The sequence below is a fragment of the Pongo abelii genome, chromosome 13, assembly GCF_028885655.2.
Source record: "Pongo abelii isolate AG06213 chromosome 13, NHGRI_mPonAbe1-v2.0_pri, whole genome shotgun sequence".
Classification (NCBI taxonomy): domain Eukaryota; kingdom Metazoa; phylum Chordata; class Mammalia; order Primates; family Hominidae; genus Pongo; species Pongo abelii.
Genome location: NC_071998.2, coordinates 103,588,073 through 103,613,449, shown reverse-complemented (window position 1 = coordinate 103,613,449; position 25,377 = coordinate 103,588,073). Strand labels below are relative to the sequence as shown.

The window sequence follows — 25,377 nt, the reverse complement described above, 5'->3', positions numbered from 1 at the left end:
CTGCTACAACAGCAATGACCACTGAGTATGTAAGTACCTGGGTCCTGTTATGAACTCACTACCAAAACTACCACACTTCTAGTTAAGCACAATCTCAGGTTCTATTCAGAATTTATGTGCCCACAGAAACCCTAAATCACAACCCATGATCTGGCAAAAAAAGGCAAAAACTTTCTAATAAAGCTAGTGTGGCAGAAACACTGCAGACTCTATCTGCATTTATCCAGCTGTGTTTACAAAAAAAAAAAAAAAAAAAAAAAAAAAAAAAAAAAAAAAAAGCAGTAGCTTGAGCAAGCAAAAACTTCTGAAATTTTAATACTAAAGAAAATAATATCAGCACTGCAAAAAGAGTCCATATTTTTCCCAGTAAAAAAAGTAGCGGAACCTTGTGCAACCCCCTTGTGCAACCCCCAAGTACCCAAGTAGTCACAAACATGTATAAACACGTAACACATCAGGACACACTACACATAAAATTATCCTTAATTACCATGAAGAAAATATATTCTAACATTTGTTTTTTCTGTTTTGTTTTGAGATGGAGTCTCGCTCTGTCACCCAGGCTGGAGTGTAGTGGCGTGATCTCAGCTCACTGCAAGCTCCGCCTCCCAGGTTCACGCCATTCTCCTGCCTCAGCCTCCCGAGAAGCTGGGACTACAGGTGCCCACCAACACGCCTGGCTAATTTTTTGTATTTTTAGTAGAGACGGGGTTTCACCGTATTAGCCAGGATAGTCTCGGATCTCCTGACCTTGTGATCCACCTGCTTTGGCCTCCCAAAGTGCTGGGATTACAGGCGTGAGCCACCGCGCCTGGCCTCTAACATTTGTTTTTACAAATTGCCACAGTACTCTATAAATTTCATTTTTCTCCATATTTCAGATTTTACCAAAAGCTTTACCCTATAGTTCAAAAACTACTTTATAGAAACACAATTTGTTCATTCTTAATGATATACATTATATGAGTTCAGCGGTCTTCTGTCTCTTTGATACTAAGGGACACTCAAACGCTAGAATTTGGTGACACATTTCAAAGGAAAGGGGTACATACTCATTGTTCTCTGTTTGATCCCCCTTCACTGCTGTTTGTCAGCTTAAATCGAACTTTTTATTGCCCTGACCTATATACTCACAAAGTTCTTGCCTGCTCCAGTAAACAAGCAATCTTTCCTACAGCTGCCTGGACCCCGTGCTTTGTCTTTCATCACACATCCTGTCCCACCTTTCATCACCTAACCACTCAGGCCATTTACCTAAATCACAGTATTTCTCTGAATGAAATCAAAGTAAACATCCTTTTCAACAAAATTTGATAACCGTCTGTGAAGTGCTACAACATACAATTTGAAACCACTATGCTAATTAAAATTATTAGTTTTAAAATGTTCTTAATAAATTACTACATTGCCTGCAAAGTCAAAATAGAGACATATAGACTTCACACCATACAATTCAAGGATTTGTTAAGCTTAATTTTCTTTGCTATCTAGTGTTCAAATATACTCTCTTCTAGATATTTAAGCCTCAGTAATAATATAACCTATGTGCCTGGCACTCTACCCACATGAATTTACCTAATCCTCACGACAACCCCATGGGCTATATACTTAGTATTATACTCATTTTATAAACGCGGAAACTAAGGGCCAGAAACAGGATTCAAAACCAGGCAGTCTGAGTCCAAAGTCTGGTCTTAACCAGGGTGCTAGCCTAAAGAACTCATTATTGGAAGAATAAAATCAGGTCATTTTCAGCAACATGGATGAAACTGGAAGTCATTATCTTAAGTGAAATAAAGCCAGGCACAAAAAAACAAGTATCACATATTCTTATACATGGAAGCTAAAAAACTTGACCACATGGAGGTGGAGAATGGAAAGACAGATAACAGAGACTGGGAAAGTTGAGTGAGGGGACCAAGGGGAGGATGAAGATAACCTATTTAAAGGGTACACATAGAATAAGATAGAAGGAATAAATTCAACGTTAGATGGCAGAGTAGGGTGACTATCTTCAACAAAAATGTATTGTACTCCAGCAACAGACATGCTAAATACCCTGACTTGATCACTACGCATTATACACATGTAACAAAATTTTACATGTACCCCATAAATTTGTATAAATAAAAAATGTATATACATCTACACATATATACATATATACATACATACACATATTAAAAAAATTTCATTATTGGCATCATATTTGCTATACTGGTTTTGGCACTGAGAAGATTTGGATAAAACAGACTCAGATTTCATCATTTTCAAAGATTTTCTTGTCATAATCTTATCATAAAGATAAGATTAGGTAAATTATGAATCACAAAAATCACTCCAGTGCTGGATAACCTCAGATTAAATGGGGATGAAACAGACAATGAAAAGGAACTAGAAGCCAGAGTTCCTTCACTTCTCCAGATCATTTCCCCATATGTAAAATAAGGGGATTAAAAATAGTTAATCTTGGCAGGGCATGGTGGCTCACGCCTGTAATTCGAGCACTTTGGGAGGCCGAGGTCGGCGGATCACCTGAGGTCAGGAATTTGAGACCCGCCTGGCCAACATGGCGAAATCCCGTCTCTACTCAAAATACAAAAATTAGCTGGGGGTAGTGTGGCACGCACCTGTAATTCCAGCTACTCGGGAGGCTGAGGCATGAGAATTGCTTGAGCCCAGGAGGTGGAGGTTGCAGTGAGCCGAGATCATACCACTGCACTCCAGCCTGGGTGACGGAGTGAGACTCTATCTCAAAAAAAAAAAAGATAATCTCTACAGTTCCTTCTGGTTCAAACCCTGAAAGATTAATACATAATTAAAAAACCAACAACTCCTTAGATGATTTAAGACACTGTTTCCCACCATCAATAAAGCCAGGTTACAATCAACTTGAGAAAGATCTAAAGTACTTGATTTCTAAGGTATTAAAAGACAGAAATATGCAAAATACTTCGTTTTTAATTATGCTTTTTATTATAAAATATAGCCAAATTATAGAAAGCATGGCAAATATATATATATAATCTATAACCTCAGCACATTAACACTGTTAGCATTTTAGGGTATTTTCTTCCAATCTTTTCCTTATGCATAGCTTTGCATGATAGTCAAGATCAGGGAAGGAGGGAAAATGGAAGGGAGAAAAATCATTCTATTTCCTACTTGAATAATTTTTAATACGGATTTTTCATTTTGCCAGAAGGTTCTACATGATCTGCCCTACCCACTACCACCAGCAATTATCTGTCCAAACTCTTGCAACTCTCTTCTCTTGCAGCTCTCCCTTCCTTCACTCTAGTGCAGCCCTTGACTTCTTTTTTTTTTTTTTTTTTTGAGACAGGGTCTCGCTCTGTTGCCCAGGCTGGAGTACAGTGGTATGAACACAGCTCATTGCAGCCTCAGCCTCCCTGGTAGCTGGGACTACAGGTATGCACGACCACACTTGGCTAATTTTTTTTTATTTTTTGTAGAGAAGGAGTCTTGTTTCCCAGCTGGTCTCAAACTTCTGGGCTTAAGCGATCCTCCCACCCCGGCCTGCCAAAGTGCTGGGATTAAAGGAGTGAGCCACCGTGACCAGCCAGCTCTTGAAATTCTTGTTCCTAGAACATATCAGGGCACATTTCCAACTGACCCTTTGTGCTTGCCGTTCCCTTTGCCTCAAATGCTCTTCCTCCAGATACCTGAATGTCAAGCCCTCTCACTTATTTTAAGTGCTTACTCAAAAGTCACTTTCTCTGTGAGATATTCCTTGGCAACCCTAATCTAAAATGTCAAGACCTTACCCTGAAATATTTCATATCCCCCTTTCCTGCTTTTTTTCTTCCTTCTTAGCACTTATCCCTTACATGTTATTTTACTTATCTATTGTGTTTCTTCATCTCCACTACTAAAATTTAAGCTCTATGAGGGCAAGTATTTTGTTTTTACTGATTTCCTAGCATCTAGAAAAGTACCTAACACATGGTGAATGCCCATTAAATATTTGTTGGTTAAACGGTCTCTATAATCATTGTAAATGGCTAGATCCAGTTTTATCAAGGATTTAGCCAATAATTCCCCTACTGATGGACATATTGGTTACTGCCAATCTTTTACTATTCTAAATAATGCTCTAACGCAGGGGTCAGCAAACTTTTTCTGGAGTAAGTCAGATAGTAAATATTTTCTGCTTTGCAGGATCTCTATCATAACTACTCAATTCTGCCAATGCAGCACAAAAGCAGCCACAGACAACACATGGTGTGGGGTTGCAGCAGACAAAATTTAGACTGCTTCATTGAACGTTTTTGTGCATGTATCTCTATCTTTTCAATTAGAATCACTAGATAAATTGGTATAAATATATTTATGGCTCTTAATATATTGACACATTGCTTTTCAAAATGATAATCATGGAAAGCAGGGCAACTGGAACATTTACACAGGGCTGGTGCCAGTGCAAGTATAAACTGATACAATTACTTTGGAGAACACATTAAAGCTCAGCATATATACCCTATGACTCAGCAATCTGTCAGGATATTTTGTTTCAACAGGATTGTTTCAACAGGATTGTCTGGGAGAAGCACAAGGAATAAATAATGTCTTGTTTATTATCTGAGTATCAGTCACATGTATTCAATTTGTAACAGTTAATCAACTATACATATTGATATGTTTATCTTTTGTAAGTATATTATACTTCAAAGTTTTATAAGAAAACAAAGATGTCATATTCCCATCAGCAATACATATGAGAATAACTTCCTCCCCTCTTCCTTTCTACTCAACCAGAAACGGGTATTATTTCACTTCATACTTTTGCTAATTTGATAGTGTTTTAAAAAAGCTTCTGGATTGCCATAGTATTTTGTGTGTGATTATCATGGAGGCTGAACATTTCTCTTCTACAAATTGCTCTTCATTTTATCTATTATTTATTAGGGTTTTATTATTTTTTTGTAAATCGTGAAAACAAAACGATACAATGTCACAAAGACATCAACTCTTTGTCTATCATATTGCTGCAAGTATTTTCTTTTTCTTTTTTCAAGAAAGAGTGATTTTTAGTAGGGTCTGCTCCATGTGAGCCCCCATGCTGGACCCACTAATGAACAGTTATTAGAAGTCATAGATGGGAGCTGGGGTCTAGCATTAGGGTTTCGAATCTTGGCTCTTCTGTGCAGTCTGCTGTGTGACCTCATGCCCTTCCTGTCTCTCTATGCCACAGTTTTCTCTGCCTGAAATGCTTGGCTACCAGCTCTGCAAGGTGTTGGCTCCTCTTTATTTTTTAAATCTGAAATGGAAGATTTTCTTCTTAGACCAATTGAAGACTTGATTGAAAGAGGCCTTCCTTGTTATTCTCCATTGCAGCCCTGGTTGGCTGCCTTCTTGGCAGCGTTCTCACTTCTCAACTCGGTTTCATTTTGTTTTTTTCAAGAGACAGGATCTCGCTCTGTTGTCCAGTCTAGAATGCAGCAGTGCCATTATAGCTCACCATGGCCTTGAATTCCTGGGCTCAAGTGATCCTTCCATTTCAGTCTCCCAAACAGCTGGGACTACAGGCATGAGCCATCATGCCTGATTAATTTTTCTTTTTTTTTTTTTTTGTAAAGACAAGGGTCTTGCTTTGTTGCCCAGGCTGGTCTCAAACTCTTGATCTCAAACAATCCTCTCACCTCAGCCTCCCAAAGTGTGCTCCTTCCTTTTTAATTTCATTATTTTGTTGAAAACACAAAGTTTTTTGAGTTTTTTTGTTTTGGAAACAAGGTTTGGCACTGTCACCCAGACTGGAGTACAGTGGCATGATCATAGTTCACTGCAGCCTCAACCTCCTAGGCTCAAGTAATCCTCCCACTTCAGCCTCCCACCTCAGCCTCCCAAGTAGCGAGGACCACAGGTGCATGCAACCATGCTGGGCTAATTTTTTTTTTTTTTTTTTTTTTTTTTTTGTAGTGATGGGGGTCTCCCTATGTGGCCCAGGCTGATCTTGAAACTCCTGGGATCAAGCAATCCTCCTGCCTCAGCCTTCCAAAATACTGGGATTACAGGTATGAGCCACTGAGCCGAACCAAGTTTAAACTTTCACATGGCCAAACCAACTAACCTTTTTATCAGTGCACCGTTTTTCTCAAAAGTATTATACAGAACTACATTCTTTTATATTCAATAAGAATATTGTTGATTATGTAATGTGCAAGGACATGTTTATTTCTCAGGCCAATAGTATGTTCTTAGATGACTAAATAAAGTAACTATAAAATATCTATTTGATGACTAACAGGAAAGCATCAAATAAAAATGATACTAGGCTGACCACGGTGGCTCATCCCTATAATCCCAGCACTTTGGGAGGCCAAGGCAGGAGGACTGCTCAAGCCCAGGTGTTCGAGACCAGCCTGGGCAACATAGTGACACCTTATCTCTTAAAAAAAAAAAAAATTAAATGATATTAAGGTTAATCAATAGGATAAATTTTGACACCAAAACTAATTTGTAAAGCCAGGTGTGGTGTTTTGCCTGTAATCCCAGCACTTTGGGAGGCCAAGGCGGGCAGATCACTTGAGGTCAGGAGTTCGAGACCAGCCTGGCTAACATGGCAAAACCCCATCTCTACTAAAAATTAAAAAATTAGCTGGGCATGGTGGCACACACCTGTAATCCCAGCTACTCAGGAGGCTGAGGCACAAGAATCGCTGGAACCAGGAGGTGGAGGTTGCAGTGAGCTGAGATCGCACCACTGCACTCCAGGCTGGGTGACAGAGCGAGACACTGTCTCAAAAATAATAATAATAATAATAGGAAAACCCCTAAACTGAGGCAATCACTTCATTAATGGAAAGTGCAGATTTTATACCTTATCCCAATATATAAACATATCATTAGAAAAATGTAGATAGGAGGCAGGGCACGGTGGCTCACGCCTGTAATCCCAGCATTTTGGGAGGCCGAGGTGGGTGGATCACGAGGTCAGGAGATAGAGACCGTCCTGGCTAACATGGTGAAACCCCATCTCTACTAAAAATACAAAAAATTAGCCGGGCGTGGTGGCGGGCGCCTGTAGTCCCAGTTACTGGGAGGCTGAGGCAGGAGAATGGCATGAACCTGGGAGGCGGAGCTTACAGTAAGCTGAGATCACGCCACTGCACTCTAGCCTGGGTGACAGAGCGAAACTCTGTCTCAAAAAAAAAAAAAGAAAAAAAAATGTAGATAGGAAATATAGTTTGTGTTAAGACTTTTATCTACCAGAAAGCAGCCAGCCAGTTGGCCAAAAAAACAATGTAAAACTATATATATCAAGAAGATATTCATATTCCAAATATACTCATAAGCAAAATATTATCACAGGCAGAATATTATGAATATATGCTTTTCAATGAATATATTCATATTCATTAACAAAATTCAAAAGGAAAATATTTCTAAGACTACATTATCATATGACCCACAACTTTTAAAGCAGAACATTCCTTAAAATGCTGCTGTGAAGGTAGAATGGGAGCACCTTCAGCTAAAATTTCACAGAAATCTTCAAAGGCTATTTATTATAGAAAACCATATAGAAGATTCTCAAAAAACTAAAAACAGAACTACCATACTAATCCAGCAATCCCACTGCTATTTATCCAAAGAAAAGAAAACCAGTGTATCAAAGAAATCAGTGTATCAAAGAGATTATCTGCACCACCATGTTTATTGTAGCACTTTCACAATAGCTAAGACATGTAATCAAACCAAATGTCCATCAACCGATGCATGGATAAAGAAAATGTGGTGTATATACACAATGGAATACTATTCATCCACAAAAAGGAAAGAAATCCCACCATTTGCCACAACATGGATAAGCCTGGAGGACATGATGTTAAGCAAAATAAGTCAGGCACAGAAAGATAAATGCCACACGTTCTCACTCACATGCAGGAGATAAATTTTTGAGCTCATGGAATTAGAGAGTAGAACTGTGTGTGTTAGAGGCTGGGAAGAGTAAAGGGAGAGGGATGGATAGAGGTTAGTTAACAGATACAAAATTACAGCTAGATAGGAATGAGCTCTGGTGTTCTGCAGCACTGTAGGATGAATACGGTTAACTATTATTTATTGCATATTTTCAATAAGCCAGAAGAGAGGATTTTGAATGTTCCCAACACAAGGAAATAATAAAATGTTTGAGGTGATGGGTGTCCTAATTACCCTGATTTGATCATTATATGTCGTATACACATATTGAAATATTACTCTGTATCCCAAAAACATGTAGAATCATTCCATCTCAACTAAAAATAAAAGGGGAAAATCACTCCACTCTACACATAAGATTATGCATTTTATGGAAGTTATATCAACATTTAAAAAAACTTTAAAAGAATCTTCAAAGGCTGTTTAAACAAGATTTTGGTAAATCCGTGAATTTTATGGATTTTAAGTCGGGTTGATTGATCCTTCCTTGAATTGGCTGTAGTAAACTGGTCTAAATTTACTGTAAAACTTCAGAGCTGAAAAACTTAAGCGAATTTTCCAGGGAGGGAAAAGAAAAATCTTGAAAATTTCTCCATATCTGCTTGGGTGCATCCAGATGCTAGAAAAGGATTCCTTTGGTAGGTTTCTAAAAACAACTGAACCGCCACCTTTACTTAAGCTATGTTTAAAGAACATCTTCAGTAAAAATGATTTTAATCTTAAGTTTTCTCCAGGAGATAAACTTTAGGTATATGGTAAATTCACTAATGTAGAACTCCTTGTTTTCAGAAGATGTCAGGTAAAGTCAATAACTGTACCAGAATTGTCATGAAAATGTTAACAACCTTAGTCACTTAGAGAAGAATTAAACTCCCTGCAACAAATATATATTGGCTTATCACTATAAATCAGATACACTAGAAAAGCTATTACTGATCAGATTATTGCATATCTTACCCTTTCTTGCCTAATCAGGTATTTGTCCCCTTTGATCAATAGGGAAAATAAGTCTTCTAACATAACAACAACAACAAAAAACTACTTAAAAATAAATAAAGGACTCCTAAGCAAGCAAGACAACAGATGCTGAGTTTTGGACTCTCCTCAAATCTAATCATACGAATAGGTTAGAAATGGTGGGGGGGGAGCAGCGGAGAGGCTGGTAGAAACAGAAACCTAAAAAGGTGATAAAACTGTATTGAACCTCCCCAAGTTTGCATTTTCGACATTAAAATTTATTTTTTAATTAAAAGTTTTAAATTGGCGAATTAAAAAAAACAACTGTATTGAACCTAGCACATACACAAGTGAGTACCACTGAAACTGGAAATCTGAATAAGAGTGGTGGATTTTATCAATGTCAGTGTATTCATTTGCTAGGGCTGCCATAATAAAATACTACGGACTGGGTGCCTGAAACAACAGAAGTTTATTTTCTGACAATTCTGGAAGCTAGAATTCTAAGATCAAAGTGTTGGCAGGCTTGGTTTCTTTTGAAGCCTCTCTCCCTGGCTTGCAGATGGCCTCCTCCTTGCTGTTTCCTTCATAGAGTTTTTTCCCCTATGTGCATGTCCCTAATGTCTCTTTTTGTTGTCCAAATTTCCTCTTATAAGGACACCAGACTGGATTATATTAGGGCCCACTCCAACAATCTTATCCTAACTTAATCACCTTTCTAAATGCCCTAGCTTCTAAATACAGTTACATTAAGGTACTGGAGGGTTGGGGCTTCAACATATGAATTTGCAGGGACACTACTCAGCCCATAAACAGTCAATATCCTGGTTGTAATATTATAAATATAATTTTGCAGTATGTTACCACTGGGGGAAGCTGAGCAAAGCATGCAAAGAACCTCTCTGTATTATTTCTTACAACTGCAAGTGAATCTACAATTATCCGCACGGGAAAAATAAAAACACCCAGAGATGGGAGGATAACAAAATAGGTGGACAATAACAAAAGACAAAATGTTCAACAATATCAGGTGATAGGACAGTCCTATGGACACCAGATAAGTAGGCAGGGCTAAAACGCCCAAAAAACAGAACCTACACAGAATAAGCAACTGGCAGATGAAGGGAGAAAAAGGAGAGTTCTGGTGATTCTAAGAGCTAGGAAAGAAGAAATTACCATCAAAAAGAGAGGATCTTTTTTAAGTGAAATTGTATCTAAGAACAACCAGTAAAGTTTCTGAGTTTCTGGGGGAGAATGCGAGACCACGAGAACCTAAGAGGCTTTAGGAAGAACACTGTGGACTAGAATCCAAATCAAATAAAGAGGCAGGAGTGGGAATAAAGGAAAGAGATACCCAGAGGAGGTTAATCTCAGAAAACATCAGAGAAGAGGTCACATCAAGAAGCCACATTTTTTCCTTTATGTTGAAACATACACTCAGAAAAAGGCAGCAATAAGTGAACTTGCTGATATTTCACAATTTCACAAACAGAACCCACTTATGTAACCAGCAACCAGTTCAAGAAACAGAATCTTTCCAGCAGCCCAGAAGCCTCTATTTTCTCTGTTCTCGTCAATACTCTCCCAAGGGTAGCCCCTATTCTGGCTTCTAACAGAACAGAATGATTCTGCCTGTTTGAGGACTTTCTATATATGCAGGCATACAGTATAAACTCTGCTCTGTCTGGCTTCTTTAGCTCAACATATGTCTGTGAGATTCATACATACTACTGCATGCAGCTGTAGACTGTTTATCATTCTCATCGCTCTACAGTATTCCATTGTGTAAATATACCATGATATATTTATTCAATCTGAGTCAGTTTAATATTGCTGTATAACAAATCACCTAAAAATTTAGTGACTTAAAACAACAATTTCTTATTTCTCACAATTCTATGTTTTCTGGGTAGTTCCTCCTCTGGCTTTACCTGGACTTGTTCACATGGCTACTTTTAGCAGGAAGGAAGGTCAGCTAAACTATAAGGTCAAAGATGGCCTCACTCACAAGTTTGTCAGTAAGTACTGGTCATTGGCTCGGCACCATGATTCTCTTCCATGTAACCTCTCCTACTCCAGGACATCCTTATATAGTGGTCTCAGGGCATTATTCCCCAGAGTATGTAAGTGCTTATCAAGCTTCTGTTGCATAATGCTTGCTAATGTCCAACTAGCCAGAGCAAGTTACACAGCCAAAGTCAGACTCACTGTGGAAGGGAACAACAATGACTGATGGCCATTTGAACAGATTTCAGTTTGGAGCAATGACAAATGTGCTATGAGCATTCTAGTCCATATATTTGGGTGAGTATGGATCTTAGAGTAGAACTACTGAGTCACAGGATTTGCAGCATATGTCCAGTTTTAGTAGATATAGCCATACAGCTTTCCAAATTGCTGTACCACTTTACATTTCCATTCCAATTTACACTTCGAATAGCCGTGCAGGAGAATTTCAGCTATTCTACATCCTCATACTTGGTATTTTTCATCTTTCTCATTTAGCCATTCTAGTGAGTGTACAATGGTACCTCATTTTTATTTTAATTGAGTGGCCATATTTTTAAAATACTTCAGGATAAGCAACAAAGGAGAAAATCTTCAAACTATAAAACCAGGAAAACTGTATTTGTCAATTTCCACCTCCATTACAGAAACCTTCTCCAAAAGTACAGGTAAGTCCATCTAATTTAAATATGACCAAGAGAGAACAATTAAATTAAAAAGTACAGTAAGAAAAAAATATGAGAACTGTAACATATTTCAAAATGAATAAGAGGAATTAAGAAAATAGCCAGGTACAGTGCCTCATGCCTGTAATCTCAGCACTTTGGGAGACCAAGGCAGGAGGATCACGAGCCCAAGAATTCAAGACCAGCCTGGGCAACACAGTGAAACCTGTCTTTACAAAAAAAAAAAAATTTCAGCTGGTAGTGGTGGCACACATCCACAGTCCTAGCTACTTGGGAAGCTGAGGTGGGTGAATCCCTTGAGCCCTGAATGACAGAGAAAGGCCCTGTCTCAAAAAGAAAAAAAAGAAAAAAGGGGAAAAATTTTTAAAATGATAGAAGCTATGGAAGAACAGCATACATCAGAAATTGAAAAACTAAAAAATGAATCTTGCCAGATAACAAGAGGATGTACAATAAGAAATGACAAAAGTTCATGACAGAACAGGAAAGAAAAAACTCAGAAAGGAAGTGAAAACTAAAAGAACACTAAACTTAATAGACAGATACCACCAGGTACGATGGCTCACACCTGTAATCCCAGCACTTTGGGAGGCCGAGGCAGGTGGATCATTTGAGCCCATGAGTTTGAGACCAGCCTGGGTGACATGGTGAAACCCTGTCTCTACAAAAAATACAAAAATTAGTAGGGCATGGTGATGCACATCTGTAGTCCCAACTACTTGGGGCTAAACTGGGAGGATCACCTGAGGCCAGAGATGTTGACACTGCTGTAAACCATGATGGTGCCACTGCATCCCAGCCTGGGTGACAGAGACTGTCAAAAAAAAAAAAAAAAAAAAAAAAAAAAGAGATAGATACCATGAAAAATACATTGCACACACTAAAGCATAAAATAGAAAAAAACATAAAAATACAGCAAATATAAAAAATAAGAAAAAATAATATTAAGGTATAGATATAAGAAGATCCAACATACATATAATAGGAGGCCCCAAAGAGAGAAAACGAAAACAATGGAACACATTACTAAAAAACTATAATTGATGAAAATATGAAAAAACACTTGAGCCAATATAATAAAAAACACTGTGTATCTAGGAGAATTAACAGGGAATGGTCAACAGACATTCTAGTAAAATTATTGGCTTTAAATATGAAGAAAAAGCCCTTGGTATCTAGGCAAAAAGATAAAATTAAAGAAGGAAAATCATATTGGTATTAGAGTTTGACAACAACACATTTTACCAGAATAGAATAGGACTCAGCAAACTAAGGCCTATGGACCAAATCCAGCCCACTGTCTGGTTCTGTAAATTAAGTTTTATTGGAACAGTCAGGCTAGTTCATTTACACACTATCTATAGCTGCTTTTGCAATGCAATGGCACAGTTAAGCAATTGTGAGGGAAACCAGTGATCCACAAAACCTAAGATAATTATTATTCAGTCTTTTACAGAAAAAGTTTGCCAACTCCTGCAAGAGAGTAACATTTTTAAAGATAGTTGAGGGGAAAAAAAATGTGAGTCAAGTATTTTTATTCAGTCAAAGTGACCTTGAACTATAAAAGCCACAGATAAACAGTGTTAAATATGAAAGGCAAGGGATACATTTCACGTGAGCCACTACAAGAATTCAATGAACTTCAGACTACTAAATGATTACAGAAGCTTTACCATAAGGACTTCTGTTGCACACTGAATATATTTAACTGTAAAACTAAGACTAATGCAAAGGTAACACAGTAGCATATGATTCACATGTGGCAAACAGACAGAATTGAGAAATCTTGGGGAGAAAGAACTGACTGACTCAGGGGCTTGATTATGTATGGAAACATGGGATTAAGAATAAAGAAGGAATCAGCGATAACTCCTAAATTTCTGGACTGGGAAAATGTATTCCCAACTCACTGAGCTAGGGAATAAAAGAGAAGACACAGATGTGAAGAGGACAATAAGTCTGGGGCATGTTCAATGTGAAATGCTTGTGGAAAATTAAGTGAATATATCCAGTCATAGCAGGACACAAAGATGTGGATTTCAGGAGAAAAGCCCCGACTAGATATTAGATTCAGGAATCATCAGACATGCGTGAAAAGACCAAATAGTGCATAACTTACCATGAGAGCAGCAAGACCAACAGCTGAAAAAAAAAAAGCACCAAAAGAAACAAGTCCTCAGAACTCAGAAGAAAATAACAGCATTAGCGCTTCCACTGAATTTGGCCACGGTAATATTCTCTAGTATTCCAAAACGACTATTAAGAATTTTGGCCAGGCACAGTGGCGCAGGCCTGTAATCCCAGCACTTTGGGAGGCCCAGATAGGAGGCTATCATGAGCCCAGGAGTTCAAGACCAATCTGGGCCACACAGGCCTCATCTCTACAAAAAAAAAAAAAAAAGTTAGCTGGGCTCTGAGCATGTACCTGTGATCCCAGCTACTCAGAAGGCTGAGTTGAGAGGATTGCTTGAATCCAGGAGGTGGAGGCTGCAGTGAGCTGTGATCACGTTACTGCACTCCATCCTGGGCAACAGAAAAAGATCCTGTCTCAAAAAAAAAAAAAAGAAAAAAAAAGGATTTTGTACTTCAAGTCATTCAAAATAAAGCATTTAAAAACAATGAATACAAAGAGTGAAAAACAAAAAGCCTTTAACTATATACTTTATTTTTAATGACTATACATAGTTGATCATATTGCTATGTATTTGCGCCTGGGACTCAAGTGACAAATTGCCAACAGAGTAAAAAAGACATAAAAGATGAAACCACTATAAAATCCCACATGTGGAGTGAGGTATGTATGTACGTATGTAGGTAAGTAGGTATACATGCATGAAAGGCAGTAGGTAGAGGGATGGACTGTGTTACGGGCTGAACTGTATTCCTCTCAAATTCATCTGTTCACATCCTAAACCCTGGTACCTCAGAATGTGACTTATAGGGAAAGTAAGGCCTGGAATAGAGGTAATTAAGGTAAAATGAAGTCATACGTGTGTGCCCTAATCCAATGCAAGTGATGTTCTTAAGAGGCAATTAGGACACACACACACACAGAGGGAAGCCCAAGTGAAGCCACCTTAGGAAGACAGCCATCCATCAGCCAAGAGAGGGGCCTTAGAAGAACCCAACCCTGCCAACACTTTGGGCTTATACTTCTAGCCTCCAGAATTGTCAGAAAATAAATTTTTGTTGTTTAAGACAACCAGCCTGTGATTCTTTGTTATGGCAGCCCTAACAAATTAATACAAGCTGAGAAGAGGAAGTAGTCCTAGCTGGTTAAGAATTCACACATATTGTCAACTCCGTCCCAGAAATATGAAGTCCTATAACAGAAAAAAGGGTAGAGCTTATGATATATGGTGATTATACCTTAAATCACGCAAGGAAAATATTTTTAAAATAATAAGTATTTCCAGAGGAAAACATAAGGAAAAAACTCAAGGGATACAATATTTGCAATTAAAAAAGGACAGAAAAGGTTAAAGTCGTATCAGTTTTGAAGAAAACCAAGAATAAAAAGAGAAGCCAACCAAGATGTATCCTATGCATGAAATGAAAGTTAACCAAAGAGTAAATGAATCATCTAAAAACAATCCAGAGAAGCAAGGGAAAGCAATGGAAGCAACTTTGGATAATTATTTAGAATTAAAAAGAGTTATGTGTATGTTATTTTATGTTTAGCTAATGAAATCCTTGATGATTAACAAACAAAAAACATTTGCAGGCATCAAGTGAAAATATATTTCCAGTAGGTTTTAATGGAATTTTGGTTCTTTGCAGGTTTCTTAAGGAAAAAAAACCCAAAAAAACAAAAAAACAAAACCCAGCTAATAATTACCAGCCATTCCATACATATTACTTTTTGTCCTGTGTCTGGAGCTAAAGAGGCCATAGATTTCCAGAGGAGAGTAAGGTGAAGGAGAAAGCTATTCTCTAACTTGCAGCAACCAAGGGGGGAGCTACTCCCTGGTGCTAGGTTGGCCAAAGTTCATGCAGAGAAGAAAAAAAGCTAGAGTAGAAATTCAGCATTTTATGGTAATATTTTTAATGTTTTTAAATATTGCTTCAACGTTTTAACATCTTCTTAAACTTTTTTAAAGTTATGGCTGGACGTGGTGGTTCACACCTATAATCCTAGCACTTTGGGAGGCCAAGGCAGGAAGATCATTTGAGTCTGGAGTTCAAGACCAGCCTGGGCAACACCGCAAGACCCCATCACTACAAAAAATAAGAAAAATTAGCTAAGTGTGATGGCACGTGCCTGTAGTCCCAGCTGCTTGGGAGGTTGAGATGTGATCCTTTGAGCCCAGGAATTCGAAGAGGCAGTAATCTATGGTTGCACCACTGTATTCCAGCGTGGGTGACAGAGTGCGACCATGTCTCTAAAAAACATGTTATATCTCACATCAAAGTTGTATAATTTATCTTTTGATACATAATGTTACTTCCTTTCAGTATAAGAATATCACTGTTGTCCTAGACCAAGATTCTTTGCTTTCCATATTATTTTCAAGTGTAATAACATGTTTCTGAAATACATCTTCTTTGTCACTAGAGCCATTAGCATTACCAGTATGAACACTAACGGTGAAAAAGCTCTCCAACTGTTTAAGTGTAAGACTTTGCAAAACAAACTTGAATATGGCTGCATAATTTGCCTTTCTCCAGAAAAGCCTATTAAACTTTGTTGGCATTGGATACAAAATAAAATTCAAAAATTTGCATTTTCAGTACTTTTGGTTTCTTGACCTTTATTTGAATTTGAGACTAAGCTTTACCAAACAACAGAATTTACACAGTAACTAGCCAACCACAGTCCTCATTATGGAATCTATGCAGTGCATTTGTTACCTAGGAAACGGACCAGAGCACAGGCAGAGTGCAATTTCAGTCTAGCAAAAGAATTCTCCAATCATGCTAGTAAATAAAGTCCATAAATCAACTAATCAGAAGCAAAGTCAAGAAGTATCACATAAGAGTTAAGCTCAATGGAAACTTTTTTAAAGGAAAAAAAGAAACCTGTGGGGCTTCCTCAGGCAACTATGTAGATCTCTTAAGTAAATATTATGAGCAGGTTTCTTTACAAACACAAACTGTCAGAAAATAAACTGTTCAAAATAAATGGCTTCTCTCCAATCTTCAGCTTCTCTATTTTTGACAGTACTTAAGAGAAAAAGCTTCTTTAGAGCCAGCCTCATACATCTGGTACCAGAATATTAATCCAAGAATGAAATCTGCATTTTCAGCAAGCAGCATGGGTTTGGTGCTGTTGTTAAACAATGCACGATGATGATAAAGGCTGGAATGAGAGGTCACTGTCCACACCTCTCACAGCCGGACCTGCTTCCCCACCAGGCTACAAAAAAATGTCAAAAAGAAAGACTTGAAAGTCACAGATTTATTACAAAGAATAAAATTGTTACTTTTCAGCTTTCCATTTATTGCTAATGAAAACACTAGTCATTTGAGCATCCCAGTTAACATAAAGTGGCCATTTTAGGCTTCTTATAATGATACTACATTGATAACCAATAAACAGGAAAATGCTAGAAAAGTCCATGGATTTTAAAGCCTATCAAATTTAACTGTGGACAGCTTAATGTTGTTCTAAAAAGAGAAGTTGGTAAATGTCAGCTATATTTAAAAATCCAGTTTTACACAAATTCAAATTTTCTAGAAGTAGCACTTATTCGTCAAAATAAATGAAAAAAATTTCAAACATGAAAAACGAAAAATAATTTATATGCCTTCCTCAACACCAACTCACCAGAAAGGAAATCAGTTGAAAATATGTAAGGTTCTCTGGAATGCTTCTGATTACACTAAAATATTATTGCTAACTACACAAAAAACAAAAAATTCTTATCTACCTATCAGTCAAAAAAAAAAAATACAAAAACATAAACAAAACTAGGTGTTATCTTTTAGCCAGCCCACATAAAGACTACATTGATGATCTCAGAAAACAGGCACAACTACAACTTTGCCAAAACAATTCTCAGTACAGGCCACACTCAATGCTTAGTTACACAGTGACTCTTTGTTAAATCTTATCACTACCACTGACAGCCTTGTAAATATATAAACAAGCAATTCAATTGTTAGCTTATCTTTTTAAAATATTTTAAAGAGCTAAGGAAGAGTACGTATATCTAAGTGCTGAAATTCTGAGAGTGGTCTAGAACTCCATTCCTGGATTCACGATAAAGCCTGATCAAATTTCAATACCTCTTCTCTTTGGGCTATTACTAGGAATGGAGAGGGACAAGGAACGCTAGTCAAGGGCCTACCAGAGCCACATACTGAGCTCTGTGCTTCTGTGCAGAAGTTAAATTCATTTACCTAATGCAGACTGGAAGGCAAAGCAGAAATTAGTAAAATTTTATCAACTAAAAGGGATTGGCTTGATCACTGCTAGGTTTTAAGTAATGCGTGTATAAATCTACACTCCAGGCATTTACAAAATTAGGCATGCAATAATATTAATCTGTTCAACTGGGACAAGAATCTAGATAAATTTTTCTCCTAGAAAAAAGCACTACTTTAAGCATACTAAACTTTTTATAGTGACAAAAATCAGTTTGTCTTTAAAAAAGTGCATTAAATTGTATACTGCTTTCTAATTTTTAAACCTTAATGAAAATTTAAATAATACATAATTTTCCACGTTTTTCCTTCAAGTTTAGATGATAATGCTTTTTGTTTTTTTAGGAAAACCTCTATTTTTTACATATGACTGTCCATATAATTGTATGCATGGCCCCCAAAACTGCTTCTTCGTGTTTTTAATCTCCTGGGTAACTGTCAGACTTAAGTCTGTCAATATAAATTCTCACAGGGCGGGCAAAAAAGAGTTTCCAGAACGGAGCAGTAGATTGAGATTAATACAGGTATAAATTCATACCTGCATATTAAAAATCTGAATCTGTAAAATTGATTTTCTGGGTGCTTATTCAACCTCATTTATTATTTGAATATCTACAAATACACAGCAACCGTTCATGAAGAAACTCAGCTAGCTAATCAAATAAGACAAATCAGAAACATCACCCTACAGTATTTTTCAAAACACTGTATCCATATCCATGCACAACCCAATCGCTGGGTTATATACATGGAATAAAATAGGAAAAGCACAATCCTAGGGGGAAAACTCAATTCTGACATTCATGGTCTCATGGGTAGGGAAAGATCTCATATCTTAAATCAGCAGAAATAAAGGCTTCAGCCTAAAGGGAAAGCTAGATCATTGTTTATTGCACTCCAACTTAACCTCCACCATGGAAGCTGTCACTACCTGACTGGCTTGTTAGCTGTTTATCTCGTCGGGAGAGGATTCCGTCTTGCGAATCCTAACGAGTTCGGGAAAAAACAAAACTTTACTCCTAAACTTCAAAACACACACACACACACACACACACACACACAATATATATATATAATTGTAAAAATCAGAGCCATGTTCATTTTTTTAAAGTCCCTATCTAAAACCTTAAAGAAAAAAAAAAAGACTTCAGGGAACCAAAAACATTCTTTGATTTTGGTTTGACGTTGATCAGTCCAACCTCCTACCCAGGGGAATACATTTCTCGATATATTTGATAACAAACACAAATCACTGTGCGCAGCCTCAGATGGGGGTGGGGGGGCGGAAGAGCCTTTTGGAGAAAGCCCTCCTCCGTTAGAAACAATAAATAAGGGAGCGAAGCCATGCACGTTCCTTCACACACGCCCCAAACGCACCTCGGCGAGCCACCCGAGGAGGAAAACTAGTGGGGCAGAGCCCTGAACCACCTCTCTTTCTCCATAAGCATCTCAGGACTTGGAAACTAAGAGGACAGACCTTTTCCTCCTCCTTCCCGCCCTCCTTCCCACCTCCGACAGACCCAAGAGCAGGAGCAGGGGCGCCAGCCCCACGCACTGCGCCTGCAGCCGCCGCTGAGACCCGAGCTGCCGGGCGGCGGGGCGGCCCGGGGCAGGCGGACCAGAGCCGCCGCCGGGGGTCTCTGCGCCTCGCACCCCCAAGCTCGGCGCTGCCGACGAGCGGCCGCCCGGGTTCCTGCCCTCGCTCCGGCCTCGCTCCCCCGAGAGGAGACAAAAGGAAGGTTCAGCCGGGTCACCGCGCGGCCGCTGACTGGGAAGCAGAGTCGACCCCGGCGCGGCCGCCCCCCACACAAAGGGGCTCCCCGCCTGGGTCGCGGCGTCGGCGCGCTCGTCCCCGCCCCGCGCGCGGGCTCTCACCCACCTGCAGGTGTCTGTGCGTCTGTCCATAGGAACGCGGTCGGCGGGGGGGGCCTGCGAGAGCCGGGCAGCCCGGGCTGGACGGGACGGGCCGGAGGGGCGAGAGGGCGGGAGGAGAGCGGCCAGAGGGCCGGGCACCGAAGGTAAGTGGCGCGGGGAAGGCGCCCGGCGGGCGGCGGACCGAGGAGCGGGGCGGGGGGCGGGGGCGCCAGCCTGGCTCGGCCGACCGGCGCGCGCCGCTCCGTGCGCCCCGAGCTCCGCGCGCCCGGCTCGGAGCGCGGCGGGCGGGCAGGGGGCGGGGCGCGGGCGGGCCGGGGCGGGGCCGGCGAGCGGGGCGGGGGCTCGGACCCCGGGCTCCAGCCGGCACCGGAAACGCGCCGTGGTCGGCGAGACCCACAGGAAGTGTGTAACGACACCTCCTACGGCACGCACCGAGCTCGCAGTCGTTGCTGCCCCGAGGAGGTGTAGACTGAGCCTCCTGCCGCACACACATTCGCACGCGGCGGCCGGCGCGCTGGACCGGGAGGTTTGGAACAACTCGTCTTCCGCGCGCACGAGCTCAGTCCCTACTGCCCCGACAGGTGTGGAACCCGCCATCCCCGCTATGGTCCGAGGAAGTGTACAGCACCGCTCCCTACTACACGTCCTGGGCCCGCGATCCCCGATGCCCCCCGGAGCTCTGTGCACCTCCACTGAAACGCAAGGAGCAGAAAGAACCTACACTATCCGTGAGGTGTGTGATTCCTCTTATAACGCGTTGAGTAGAGTTACCTCTCCGCCCAGGGATGTGCATTAACACTTTCTACCGAGATACTACGTACAGCCCATAGTCACCGCTGCCCCGTGAAGGTGCCCAACAACCACCTGTAACACACACACCCCTATCCCATCTGTAACACACACACCCCTATCCCATCGAGGGAGCGGGGATGCTTAATGACACCTAAAATACGCTAAAACTAGGTCCTCCAGCAAACCAGAGACACAAGAACACCACCTACACGACTCAGCACAGCAAAGGTGAAGCTGGACTTGCTAGGTGCTACCAGGCTTGGTCCACCTTTATTTTACCTAACACGTTCGTAGTACTTGCTGTGTGCCCACAGTTTGCACTGAGTGCTTAGCGAATATTAATTTATTTAATCCTAAGAACTCTACATAGTGGGTGCTATTAACATTGCCATTTTATGGATAAGGAAATTGAGGCATAGAGAAATTAAGAAATGTTTTCAACATCACATAGATAGTAGCTAGAGGAGCCTGGGTTCATTCCAGTCAGTCTGGCTTCAGAGTCTGCTCTTAACTGCCTTTCTATTTACAGCACTGACCATCTCCAAAACAGTAATCATGGTAATAAATAACATTTACACCATATCTGTCTGGCCTTATGTAGTGCCCACATCTTGGCTTCACCTCATCTGTGACAGGCATACCCCAGTCACTTGTACCCTTGGAGTAGATAAGGGAAGAGAAGAATATTTTTGAGGGAGAGAAAGAAGCTAACTTCTTAGCAAAGGAGAAAATATCCAGGGTCGTCCAGAATCCAAGCAGGTAACTTCATTACCACATCAAGCATGTTCTTTCTTTTAGGTAGCTTCTGCCAACCCCTCTCCATCTCTAGAGCTGATTCAGGTTGATGTTCTTAACACCTTCCTCTATCAACACTCTTCCAGGTCTAGGCTGAAATTTAAAATCTGTGTAAATGTTGACACAATAATGTTTGTACGAACAAAAGAGACCAAAAATGAAAACCCCCTAGTTAATTGCATATTCTAAAGATGGGATCTTGTGGAGAAATTGGAACTCTTATGCAATGCTAATAGGAATGTAGATGGTACCACCACTATGCAAAACAGTGGGGAAGTTCCTCAAAAAACTAAAACTAGAGCTACCATATGATCCAACAATCCCACTTCTGGGTAAATATCCAAAAGAATTGAAAGCAGGATATCGAAGAGATATTTGCACATCCATGTTCATTGCAACACTATTCACAATAGCCAAGAGGTTGAAGCAGCCCAAATGTTCATCAACAGATGAAGAGATAAATGAAAATGTGATATATACATATAATGGAATATTATTCAGCCTTAAAAATGAAGGAAATCTTATCACAGGCTACAACATAGATGAACCTTGAGGATGTTGTGCCAAGTGCAATAAACCAGTCACAAAAGGACAAATACTGTTATGATTTGACCTATATGAGGTATGTAGAGGTATGTAAACTGTGGGATTATGTCAAACTCGTGGAAACAGACGGTAGAATAGTGGTTGCTAGAGGGTAGGGGGAGGGGAAAATGGTGATATAATGTTCACTGGGTACAGAGTTTCAATTTTGCAAGATGAAAAAGTTCTAGAGATGTTACATAATAATGTAAATATAACACCACTGAACTGTACACTTAAAAGTAGTTACAAAGGTAAATTTTAAATTGTTTTTGCCACAATTAACTTCAAAAAAAATCTAATTTTATTTGTTTAAAGGATATTTCATTACAATGAATTTTTTTAATGATGCAGGCATCCAACCATGATGAGGTACCTTGTTGAACAAACTAACTCTGCCACTGAGAACGATGAAAGCTGTTTAAAAAAATAAATAAATAAGTCTGTTTAAAACAATTGGAGAGCAACCCTGTCATCCAAGGCTTGAGAGTCCAAGAGCCCCCCAGGAAGAAGAGAAATACTCTGAAGTGAGTCCTGCATTCTCAGCCACTTTTCCTTCTCAGGGCATTGTTGATTCGTGTCTAGGAGTGTAGAAGTCAGAAAGAAGCACCATAGAGCTTACCGGCAGTCTTATTGGCCTGGAGATACAAAATTTGGAGTCAGGTCTATTAAGGCAGCTAGGACTTGAGAAACCAAGATCCTAGAGAAAGCAATCACAGTAAACCTAGTAGGTTGGCTGAGGGCCATAATCCCGGCACTTTAGGAGGGTGCGGCAGGAGGATTGCTTGAGGCCAGGAGTTTGAGACCACCTTGGGTAGCATAGTGAGACCCCCGTATCTACAAAAAGAAAAAAAAAATTAGCTGGGCATGGTGGCCCACATCTCTAGTCCCAGCTACTCAGGAGGAGTAGAGGAGAAAGAGAGAGAGAGAGAGAGAAGAAAGGAGACCTGTGGGATTATGCTTTTATTGGGTCTATAGGCATTATGCCCTTAAAAAAAAAACACATGCGCAAAGGAGGAGAACTTATTTCCAAGACTCTGGTGTTAACCATTAGGTTTTTGTTTTGTTCTGTTTTGTTTTGAGACAAGGTCTCGCTCTGTTGCCCAGGCTGGAATGCAGTGGCGTGATCTTAGCTCACTGCAGCCTCCTCTGTCTCCCAGATTCAAGTGATTCTCATGCCTCAGCTTCCTGAGTAGCTGGGATTACAGGCACACACCATCCTGCCCATCTAAGTTTTGTATTTTTAGTAGAGGCAAGGTTTCACCATATTTGGCCAGGCTGGTCTTAAACTCCTGACCTCAAGTGATCCTCCCACCTTGGCCTCCTCCCAAAATGTGGGATTACAGGTGTGAGCCACCACACCTGGCCAGGAGGGTAAGTTTTAACAAGGCCAAAGGTGACAGTGGGGGGTTGGGTGTACAACTGGGTTTCAAAAGACTTAGGCCAGGCCTAAAAATGAATGCCAGAGCAGCAACTATATTAAAAAATTTATGACACTGGTACATGCTTCAACATGGATAAACCTGGAAAAGTTTACAAAGCTATGGGAAAGGAGCCAGTCACAAAGGGTCATATATGATTCCATTTATATGAAGTGTCTAGAATACAAATCAATAGGGAGAGAAAGTAGACTAGTAGTTCCCTAGGGCTGAGAGGTTTTGGTGGAAATGTGAGGTAACTACTAAGGAGTTAAGTTTCTTTTTGGGGTGATGAAAATATTCTAAAATTGGATGATGTTTATGAAACTCTGATTATACTAACAACTACTGAATTGTACATTTTAATGGGTGAACTGTACGGTATGTAAGTTATTTCTCAATAAAACTGTTTCAAAAAGGAAGCATCAAATACAAATCCTAGGCCAGGCATGGTGGCTCACGCCCATCATCTCAGCACTTTGGGAGGCCAAGGTGGGAGGATTGCTTGAGCCCAGGAGTTGGGACCAGCCTGGGCAACAAAGTGAGACCCCGTCGCTACAAAAAAAATCAAAAAATTAGCTGAGCGGGGTGGCACACATCTGTAGTCCCAGGTGCTTGGAAGGCTGATGTGGGAGAATCGGTTGGTCCCAGGAGGGTCAAGTCCACAGTAGGCTGTGTTTGTGCCACTGTACTCCAGCTTGGGTGACAGAGCAAGACTCCGTCTCAAAAAAAAAAAAAAAAAAGGAAAAAGGAGTCCAATAGAGGGCAGAGTCCGAGGAAGGGGTACAGGTGCCATGTCCAGCTGTGAAGGTGCCGTTTCCAGCAAGAAGAACCCCCTAAAACAGCCCAAGAAGCAGGCCAAGGAGACGGATGAGGAAGGTAAGACTTTCAAGCAGAAGCAAAAAGAGGCACTAAAACAAAATGATATGTTAGAACATTTCTCCCAACAATTGCAGAATACAAGTTCCTTTCTTTCATTATTTTTATTTATTTATTTTGAGACAGTCTCACTCTGTCACTCAGGCTAGAGTAAAGTGGATCATAGCACACTGCAGCCTTGACCTCCACATTCAAGCGATATTCCCACATCAGCCTCCTGAGTAGCAGGGACTACAGGTGGGTGCCGTCATACCCAGCTAATTTTTCTTTTCTTTCTTTTTTTTTTTTTTCTGAGGCGGAGTCTCACTCTGTTGCCAGGCTGGAGTGCAGTGGTGCCATCTCGGCTCACTGCAACCTCTGCCTCCTGGGTTCAAGTGATTCTCCTGCCTCAGCCTCCCAAGTAGTTGAGACTATAGGCATGTGCCACAACGCCCAGCTGATTTTTGTATTTTTAGTAAAGACGGGGTTTCATCATGTTGGCCAGGATGGCCAGGATGGTCTCGATCTCTTGACCTTGTGATCCACCCACCTTGGCCTCCAAAAGTGCTAGGATTACAGGTGTGAGCCACCGCGCCTGGCCATACCCCGCTAATTTTTAATTTTTTTTTTTTTTTTTTTGTAGAGATGTGGTCTTGCTATATTGCTCAGGCTGGTCTTGAACTCCTGGGCTCAAGTGATCCTCTCACCTTGGCCTCCCAAAGTGTTGGGATTACAGGCGTGAGCCACCATGCCCAGCCTAGATGTTCCTTGTAAGTGCATATATAATGTTCACTAAAAAAGGCCATATAATTAGCTATAAAACAAGTCTCAAAAAGTTTAAAATGATTGAAGTCAGAGTATATTTTTCTAACCCACTGTAAAGCTAAATTTGAAATCAATTATAGATCAATATCTGGAAACTGAATATTTGAAAATTAAACATGTTTCTATATTCCTCATTGATTAAAGAAGAACTCAGAAGGAAAGTAGGAAAATCTCTCGAAGTGAATGAAAAATTACACAATATATCAAATGTTTGTGGGAAAATGCTAAGGCAGTTCTAAAAGTGAAATTTATGGCTTAAAAGTTTGTATCATAAG

At 40.2% G+C, this 25,377-nt stretch overlaps 1 protein-coding gene across 5 annotated transcripts in view; it reads right to left on the bottom strand.

Annotated features, from left to right (window-relative positions):
• The window catches only part of KIAA1958 (KIAA1958 ortholog), a 182,004-nt gene extending 162,046 nt beyond the window's left edge, over positions 1-19,958 (bottom strand). For all 5 annotated transcript variants that reach the window (XM_054520464.2, XM_054520466.2, XM_054520465.2 and 2 more), the window contains exon 1: positions 19,837-19,958. The gene's annotated coding sequence lies outside the window, so the exon portion shown is untranslated. The remainder of the gene's footprint in view (positions 1-19,836) is intronic.
• Between the last annotated feature and the right edge of the window lie 5,419 nt (positions 19,959-25,377).